At 42.7% G+C, this 10,239-nt stretch overlaps 1 protein-coding gene across 1 annotated transcript in view; it reads left to right on the forward strand.

Moving 5' to 3' along the window:
* The window catches only part of cdr2l (cerebellar degeneration-related protein 2-like), a 76,656-nt gene that overhangs the window by 61,688 nt on the left and 4,729 nt on the right, over positions 1 to 10,239 (forward strand). The gene's annotated exons all lie outside the window — the stretch shown is intronic.

Consider the following 10,239-nt stretch of genomic DNA (forward strand, 5'->3'; position numbering starts at 1 on the left):
AGCCTTGCATTTTTGGTCATTTTTTTCAACATACTATATTATCGTGTTTTTGCCAGTTTTTGCAACATTCTATACTATGGCATGCTTTGGCATGTTATTTTAGATGATTCTGAGTTGTTTTTAGCTGTTTTTGGAACATGCCATTTTTTGACATTTTTGCCATACTATAGCCTTGCATTTACGGTCATTTTTTCAACATGCTATAATTTTGTGTTTTTGGCTGTTTTTGCAGCAATCTATACTATGGCAAGCTTTGGCATGCTATTTTAGATGGTTTTCAGTTGTTTTTGGCTGTTTTGGAACGTGGCATTTTTGACATTTTTGCCATACTATAGCCTTGCATTTTCGGTCATTTTTTTCAACATGCTATATTATGCTGTTTTCTGCTTTTTTGCTAAATGCTATGCTATGGCATGCATTGGCATGCAATTTTAGATGGTTTTCAGTTATTTTTGGCTGTTTTTCAAACATGCCATTTTTTGACATTTTTGCCATTCTATAGCCTTGCATTTTCTGTCATTTTTTCAACATGCTATATTATTGTGTTTTTGCCAGTTTTTGCAACATTCTATGCTATGGCATGCTTTGGCATGTTATTTTAGATGATTCTGAGTTGTTTTTAGCTGTTTTTGGAACATGCCATTTTTTGATATTTTTGCCATACTATAGCCTTGCATCTTTGGTCAGTTTTTCAACATGATATTTTATTGTGTTTTTGGCTGTTTTGCAGCATTCTATACTATGGCATACTTTGGCATGTTATTTTAGGTGGTTCTGAGTTGTTTTTAGCTGTTTTTGGAACATGGCATTTTTTGACATTTTTGCCATACTATAGCCTTGCATTTTTGGTCATTTTTTCAACATACTATATTTTTGTGTTTTTGGCTGTTTTTGCAGCATTCTATACTATGGCATGCTTTAGCAAGTTATTTTAGATGATTCTGAGTTGTTTTTAGCTGTTTTTGGAACATGCCATTTTTTGATATTTTTGCCATACTATAGCCTTGCATCTTTGGTCATTTTTTCAACATGCTATAATTTTGTGTTTTTGGCTGTTTTTGCAGCAATCTATACTATGGCAAGCTTTGGCATGTTATTTTAGATGGTTTTCAGTTGTCTTTAGCTGTTTTTGGAACGTGGCATTTTTTGACATTTTTGCCATACTATACCATTCCTGTCAATGATATCACAAAGGGCTACTGCTACTGATTCATGAACATACTATACTTTTTTTTTTGCCATACTATAGCCTTGCATTTTCGGTCATTTTTTTCAACATGCTATATTATGCTGTTTTGGGCTTTTTTGCAACATGCTATGCTATGGCATGCATTGGCATGCTATTTTAGATGGTTTTCAGTTGTTTTTAGCTGTTTTTGGACCATGCCATTTTTTGACATTTTTGCCATACTATAGCCTTGCATTTTTGGTCATTTTTTCAACATGCTATATTATTGTGTTTTTGCCAGGTTTTGCAACATTCTATGCTATGGCATGCTTTGGCATGTTATTTTAGGTGGTTCTGAGTTGTTTTTAGCTGGTTTTGGAACGTGGCATTTTTTGACATTTTTGACATACCATAGCCTTGCATTTTTGGTCATTTTTTCAACATGCTATATTATCGTGTTTCGCCAGTTTTTGCAAAATTCTATGCTATGGCATGCTTTAGCAAGTTATTTTAGATGATTCTGAGTTGTTTTTAGCTGTTTTTGGAACATGCCATTTTTTGATATTTTTGCCATACTATAGCCTTGCATCTTTGGTCAGTTTTTCAACATGCTATATTATGCTGTTTTGGGCTTTTTTGCAACATGCTATGCTATAGCATGCATTGGCATGCTATTTTAGATGTTTTTTAGTTGTTTTTAGCTGTTTTTGGAACATGCCATTTTTTGACATTTTTGCCATACTATACCATTCCTGTCAATGATATCACAAAGGGCTACTGCTGCTGATTCATGAACATGTTAAACATGCTATATTGTATTGTTTTGGCAGTTTTTTCATCATACTATACTATGTCATGTCTCAACATGCTATCCTTTGTGGTTTTCCACCATTTTTTGGTATGTCATATTTTGAAATTTTTGGTCATGCTATAGTATTGCTTTTTGGTTACATATTTATACCATACCATATGATGGTGTTTTTGGCTTTTCTTGCAACATTCTGTGCTGTGGCATGTCTCTGCACTCTATTTTAGGTGGTTTTCAACTGTTTTCAGCTGTATTTTGAACAAGTCATATTTTGACATTTTGCCATACTATAGCCTTGCATTTTTGGTCATTTTTTCAACATGCTATATTATTGTGTTTTGCCAGTTTTTGCTACATTCTATGCTATGGCATGCTTTAGCAAGTTATTTTAGATGATTCTGAGTTGTTTTTAGCTGTTTTTGGAACATGCCATTTTTTTATATTTTTGCCATACTATAGCCTTGCATCTTTGGTCATTTTTTCAACATGCTATATTATGCTGTTTTGGGCTTTTTTGCAACATTCCATGCTATGGCATACATTGGCATGCTATTTTAGATGGTTTTCAGTTGTTTTTAGCTGTTTTTGGAACATGCCATTTTTTGACATTTTTGCCATACTATAGCCTTGCATTTTTGGTCATTTTTTTCCATCCATCCATCCATTTTCTTCCGCTTATCCGGGGTCGGGTCGCGGGGGCAGCAGCCTAAGCAGGGAAACCCAGACTTCCCTCTCCCCGGCCACTTCATCCAGCTCTTCCCGGGGGACCCCGAGGCGTTCCCAGGCCAGCTGAGAGACGTAGTCTCTCCAGCGTGTCCTGGGTCTTCCCCGGGGCCTCCTACTGGTGGGACGTGCCCTGAACACCTCACCAGGGAGGCGTCCTGGAGGCATCCTAATTAGATGCCCGAGCCACCTCATCTGGCTCTTCTCAATGCGGAGGAGCAGCGGCTCTACTCCGGATGACCGAGCTTCTCACCCTATCTCTAAGGGAGAGCCCAGCCACCCTACGGAGGAAACTCATTTCGGCCGCTTGTACCCGCGATCTTGTTCTTTCGGTCACTACCCAAAGCTCGTGACCATAGGTGAGGGTAGGAACGAAGATCGACTGGTAAATCGAAAGCTTTGCCTTTCGGCTCAGCTCCCTCTTCACCAAGACAGGCCGGTGCAGAGTCCGCATTACTGCAGACGCCGCACCGATCCGCCTGTCGATCTCCCGTTCCATCCTTCCCTCACTCGTGAACAAGACCCCGAGGTACTTAAACTCCTCCACTTGGGGCAGGACTTCATCCCCGATCCGGAGGGGGCACGCCACCCTTTTCCGGCTGAGAACCATGGTCTCGGATTTGGAGGTGCTGATTTTCATTCCAGCCGCTTCACACTCGGCTGCGAACCGATCCAGTGAGAGCTGAAGGTCACGGCCCGATGAAGCCAACAGGACCACATCATCTGCAAAGAGCAGAGACCTAATCCTGAGGTCACCAAACTGGACCCCCTCAACACCCTGGCTGCACCTAGAAATTCTGTCCATAAAAGTTATGAACAGAATCGGTGACAAAGGGCAGCCCTGGCGGAGTCCAACCCTCACCGGAAACGAGTTCAACTTACTGCCGGCAATGCGGACCAAGCTCCGGCACCGGTCATACAGGGAACGGACAGCCCGTATCAGGGAGTCCGAAACCCCATATTCCCAGAGAACCCCCCACAGGACTCCCCGAGGGACACGGTCGAATGCCTTCTCCAAGTCCACAAAGCACATGTGGACTGGTTGGGCAAACTCCCAAGCACCCTCAAGGGTCCAGAGCTGGTCCACAGTTCCACGACCGGGGCGAAAACCGCATTGCTCCTCCTGAATCCGGGGTTCGACTATCCGGCGGACCCTCCTCTCTAGTACCCCGAATAGACCTTACCAGGAGGCTGAGGAGTGTGATCCCCCTGTAGTTGGAACACACCCTCCGGTCCCCTTCTTGAAAAGAGGGACCACCACCCCAGTCTGCCAGTCCAAGGGCACTGCCCCCGATGTCCACGCAATGTTGCAGAGTCGTGTCAGCCACGACAGCCCCACAACATCCAGGGCCTTGAGGAACTCCGGGCGGACCTCGTCCACCCCCGGGGCCCTGCCACCGAGGAGCTTTGACCACCTCGGTAACCTCAGCCCCAGAGATAGAGGAGCCCACCCCGGGTCCCCAGGCCCTGCTTCCCCAATGGAAGGCGTGTCGGTGGGATTGAGGAGGTCTTCGAAGTATTCCTTCCACCGATCCACAACGTCCCGAGTCGAGGTCAGCAGTGCCCCGTCGCCACCATACACAGTGTTGACGGAGCACTGCTTCCCCCTCCTGAGACGCCGGATGGTGGTCCAGAACCTCTTCGAAGCCGCCCGGAAGTCGTTTTCCATGGCCTCGCCAAACTCCTCCCATGCCCGGGTTTTCGCCTCGGCGACCGCCGCCGCCGCACTCCGCTTGGCCTGTCGGTACCTGTCTGCTGCCTCCGGAGTCCCACAGGCCAAGAAGGTCCGATAGGACTCCTTCTTCAGCTTGACGGCACCCCTTACCGCCGGTGTCCACCAGCGGGTTCGGGTGTTGCCGCCCCAACAGGCACCAACCACCTTACGGCCACAGCACCGGTCGGCCGCCTCAGCAATGGAGGCACGGAACACGGCCCACTCGGACTCAATGTCCCCAGCCTCCCCCGGGACATGGTCGAAGCTCTTCCGGAGGTGGGAGTTGAAGCTCCTTCTGACGGGAGACTCTGCCAGACGTTCCCAGCAGACCCTCACAATGCGTTTGGGTCTGCCAGGTCTGACTGGCGTCCTCCCCCTCCATCGGAGCCAACTCACCACCAGGTGGTGATCGGTTGACAGCTCCGCCCCTCTCTTCACCCGAGTGTCCAAGACATACGGCCGCAAGTCCAACGATACGACTACAAAGTCGATCATTGAACTGCGGCCTAGGGTGTCCTGATGCCAAGTGCGCATATGGACACCCTTATGCTTGAACATGGTGTTCGTTATGGACAATCTGTGGCGAGCACAGAAGTCCAATAACAAAACACCACTCGGGTTCAGATCGGGGGGGCCATTCCTCCCGATCACGCCCCTCCAGGTCTCACTGTCGTTGCCAATGTGAGCGTTGAAGTCCCCCAGCAGAATGAGGGAGTCCCCAGAAGGAGCACTCTCCAGCACCCCCTCTAAGGACTCCAAAAAGGGTGGATACTCTGAACTGCTGTTTGGACCATAGGCACAAACAACAGTCAGGATCCGTCCCCCAACCCGAAGGCGGAGGGAGGCTACCCTCTCATTCACCGGCGTAAACTCCAACGTGCAGGCGCCGAGCCGGGGGGCAATAAGTATTGCCACCCCTGCCCGGCGCCTCTCACCAGTGGCAACTCCAGAGTGGAAGAGAGTCCATCCCCTCTCGAGAAGACTGGTTCCGGAGCCCAAGCCATGCGTCGAGGTGAGGCCGACTATATCTAGTCGGAACTTCTCAACCTCGCGCACCAGCTCAGGCTCCTTCCCCATTTTTTTCAACATGCTATATCATGTTGTTTGGGGCTTTTTTGCAACATGCTATGCTATGGCATGCGTTGGCATGTTATTTTAGATGGTTTTCAGTTGTTTTTAGCTGTTTTTCGAACATGCCATTTTTTGACATTTTTGCCATACTATAGCCTTGCATCTTCAGTCATTTTTTCAACATGCCATATTTTTGTGTTTTTGGATGTTTTTGCAACATGCTATGCTATGGCATTGTTTGGCACGTTATTTTAGATGGTTTTCAGTTGTTTTTAGCTGTTTTTAGAACATGGCATTTCTTGACATTTTTGCCATACTATAGCCTTGCATTTTCGGTCCTTTTTTTCAACATGCTATATAATGCTGTTTTGGGCTTTTTTTTGCAACATTCTATGCTATGGCATGTATTGGCATGCTATTTTAGATGGTTTTCAGTTGTTTTTAGCTGTTTTTGGAACATGCCATTTTTTGACATTTTTGCCATACTATAGCCTTGCATTTTCGGTCATTTTTTCAACATGCTATATTTTTGTGTTTTTGGATGTTTTTGCAGCATTCTATACTATTGCATGCTTTGGCACATTATTTTAGATGGTTTTCAGTTGTTTTTAGCTGTTTTTAGAACATGGCATTTTTTGACATTTTTGCCTTGCATTTTCGGTCATTTTTTTCAACATGCTATATTATGCAGAATGAGAAGTATGAGAAATTTGACGAGTCTTTGGCAATTAGACCATATTGTGAGACATACCTTTTAGAAGAGAACCCCGCCTGAGGTTTAGACACTGGTGGTGGAAGTAGTGGTGATGAAAGGAGACATGGTGGGATAAGATGCGATAAAGAGAGAGCTGAGGATCTGGATGTGAAGAGGATGGAACGTGATGAGTTCATCCACTGCTCAGAAAAGTGCTACTGGAGGGGAATGTGGTGGAGGACACCACGATGATTATTCCTCAAATGACAGCTGAAAGCAAAAGAGAGGACACCAGATGTGTTTGTCAGTCATCTTTCTGCTTTAACCTGTGCTGAGCTCCACAAAAAAGTCACAGTAAATTATATCATCTGTAACTGCAATAAAAATTCATAACACAGTATGTCATCTAAAATGGCATGCAAAGGTCATTTCTTGTCCAAAGATGCATAAATGGTACAGTATGTGGTCCAGAAAAGTATAAAAAAAAAAAGTCACAGTATTATGTGTCATCCAAAATAGCGTAAAATAGACATAGTGTAGTATGTCATTCAAAATACCATAAAATATAATAGTATGGTATATCATCCAAAACGACTTAGAAATGCCATAGTACAGGATTTCTTCCAAAATGGAGTAGAAATGTCATAGTAAAAATGTTGACCAAATTAGCCTAAAACAGTAATAGTATATGTCGTCCAAAATTCCAATTAAAAAGTCACAGTATTGTGTGTCATCCAAAATGGCATAAAAATGTCATAGTATAGCCTAAAGTCAAAAATGACATTTAAAAAGCAGTAGTCTAGTATATCGTACAAAATAGAATTACAAAAAATTAATCAAAGCTGCATGCTGTGATGAAAGGGCCCTCGCACTCCCACATATGTCTGGGTACTGGTGAACTCCAGCTAAAGCAGTCGTTTTTTCGCATTTCTGTGAAAGTCGGATAATGCACACAAGGAGTTTGGACCCTGGAGTGAGATATTTCACATGATATAGTACTCCCAGTGCCCACTAGATCACACTGGGGGGGCACATTAATACGTCATCTTGGTGTACATCATTTGTAGACCAACCCATGAATATTTCATGTAAATGAATGAATGAATGAATTAATATTAAAACAAAAATAACTATTTGGAATGTTGAGTTTGAACCTTATATAGGGCAGGTAAGTTTTACAGGCGGCTTCCCAGAGAAGAATCTCAAAAGGAAGAAGAAGAAGAAGAAGAAGAAGTCTTTACTGTGCCCGAGGGGCAATTTGGTCTGCAGATGTCATCAAAGTTAATTGTAATGAATATAAGACGCCGATGATATCAAGTTAGAGCGTGCACACTGTCCGCCTAAGCTGCGTGTCAGCTGCAGCACATATAGAGAAACGGTGGCTCGCGTATTTTTTTACGCATGACGCGCGCGTGTCAGCAGAAACAGACATTAAAGATGATGTTTTGGTGATTATATTGACTCTATACCGCGTTTTACTGCGGTTTAAAAGTCTCTCTGCCACAGACATCAGGAAATACAAACACGGCTGTTTTACTCCAACTTCCCTGTTACCCTTTTAAAACAAAAGTCCTCTGACAGTGTCCCTGTGGACAGAATCCTATCAGTTGCTGATACAACGCATTTTATTTTGAAACTTTTACAGGACCAGGTTGTTGGCTGTGCGAGAATTTGCAAAACGTCATAAATGAGAGGAAATCGTGCTTATAAATATGAAAATACAATACGAATAGCAACGGGCAGCGACGTTGCAACAAGGCTGCACGTGTAAACACCACAAGCATGACACGCGCTGCTGCCCGGCGAGGCTGACATCGCGCGCTCCTGACGCGCGCTGTGGGAAACGGGCCGAAAGACTGTTTCAGGTTGTAAGACCAAACTTTATCCGGGAATTTCAAAGACTGATGTCAAGACCGTCGAAAACACTCTCCTGACAAAATGACGTTTGGGTCAGTGGTTTAAGAAAGCGGTCAATGATCCGGAGATCGTGAGATCGCGCCCCGCTCAGAGTAGGTGATGTATTATAATTGTAGAATTCAAAATTAGCAGTGATGTCTGTCTAGAGCATAACTAATGCATTAAACTAACTACTAATTTTCTTAGCAGGGAAAATAGAGTTTTCACTTTATGAAAGTACAGGTGACAGTACCGTACACCTGAATATTAAACTATGTCTGTAATCTCTAATGGACAAAGTATGTTATCACATTACAGTTTCTAAATTATCTCAGATTTTATTTTGACATTGGCATAAATAAAATAAAATATTGGCTGATATATCTGTCAGCTCTGCTGATATAAGGGTCATGTGGTGTTGAAGTGCAAAATTGAGTATGGCAGTGACATCTGTCAAACTTGACTGATATATGAGTCAGGCCGATATTTCTTGATTTCGACAGACGCATCTGCCGATACTGGTTTTACCTGTTTTGGGACAACTTCACCTGATTTATTGGCCAAAACGATATATAACTCAACTTTACGTGCTTTAATTTGTTCTGCATATCACAGTTAGTGTCTGGACACTATGCATTTACTGCCAAATTATACTTTATTGCATAAATAAAATAAAATAAAATATTGGCTGATATATCTGTCAACTCTGCTGATATAAGGGTCATATGGTGTTGAAGCGCAAAATTCAGTATCGGCAGTGACGTCTATCAAACTTGACTGATATATGAATCAGGCCGATATTTCTTGATTTCGACAGACGCATCTGCCGATACTGGTTTTACCTGTTTCGGGACAACTTCACCTGGTTTATTTGCCAAAATGATATATAACTCAACTTTACATGGTTTCATTTGTTCTGCATATCACAATCAGTGTCTAAACTGTATGAATCTACAGCCAAATTATATTTTATTACATAAATGAAAATAAAATATGAGCTGATATATCTGTCTGCTCTGCTGATATAAGGGCCATACGGCATTGTTGTGTCGTGCTATGTTCCTGACTTTCCTGCCTCACTACTCTGCCACTTTCCTAATACAGTCCCTTAATTTCTACTTAAACTGTTCTCATTTCTATTTTCACCTCTTATACTCTCATCTTCTACCACCATCTTCTACCTTCACTCAACTTCCTGTCTGTCAACTTCACTTTTTGTAACTTGATTAACCTTCCTGTCTCTCAACCCAACTTCCTGTTTCTCACCTCAACTTCCTGTCTCTTGACTGTCCTTCTTATCCCACAACCCAACTGTCTTTACCTTTACTGATTTTCCTGTCTCTTCACTTCTTGTCTTTCCCCCAAATTCCTGTCTCTTGGCTGTCCTTCCTGTCTCTAAACCCAACTTTAAAATTCAACAGTCCCAGATCAGACTTGAACCAGCAACCTCTGGCACACTAACCACCAGAGTTAACCACTGAGCTAAACCTCCAGATACTCCATGTGTTTTCGATGTTCCCTTTAGCTCAGCAAGCAGAGACATTTGTCAAAAACTTGACTGATATATGAGTCAGGCTGATAATCAATGAAGTTCGTTGCAGGGAAAAAATTCAGGAGAGAAGGAGACAATTGTGTATTCTTTAACAGTTTAAAGTGTTCAATGCAAGGTGCATCATCGATGACTTATATCAGCAGAGCAGACATATAGCAGGCAATACTTTATTTTATTTATGCTATAAAAGTCAAATATCATCTGTCAGAAGTAAGACTTGAACCAGTAACCTCATGCACACAAACCATGTGATTTACCCACTGAGCCAAGCCTCCAGACACTTTGCAGCTATGACACAAAAAAGTGATAGTATGGTCCGTCTTATTTAAAAGTCATAGTATGGTATGTCAAAATAATTTTAAAGGTTATCCTGCTATAGTATGTAGGATTTAACTAACAGACCTATGTCATACTATGTTAAGCATCACAGTATACCCATATAAAAGGTGCTTTAAAAAGTCATGGTATAGTATGTGGAGATAAGTCATAGTATAGTATTTTAAAAAATAAATAAAACATAAATAAAAATAAAAATTTTAAATTTATAGTATCTTGTCAAACATACTGCTAAAAAAGTCATGGTACAGTATGTCCAAAAAAATGTTAGTTATGG

The sequence above is a fragment of the Plectropomus leopardus genome, chromosome 18 (genome assembly GCF_026936395.1).
Source record: "Plectropomus leopardus strain MGB_pleo_1.0 chromosome 18, ASM2693639v1, whole genome shotgun sequence".
NCBI classification, from domain to species: Eukaryota; Metazoa; Chordata; class Actinopteri; order Perciformes; family Serranidae; genus Plectropomus; species Plectropomus leopardus.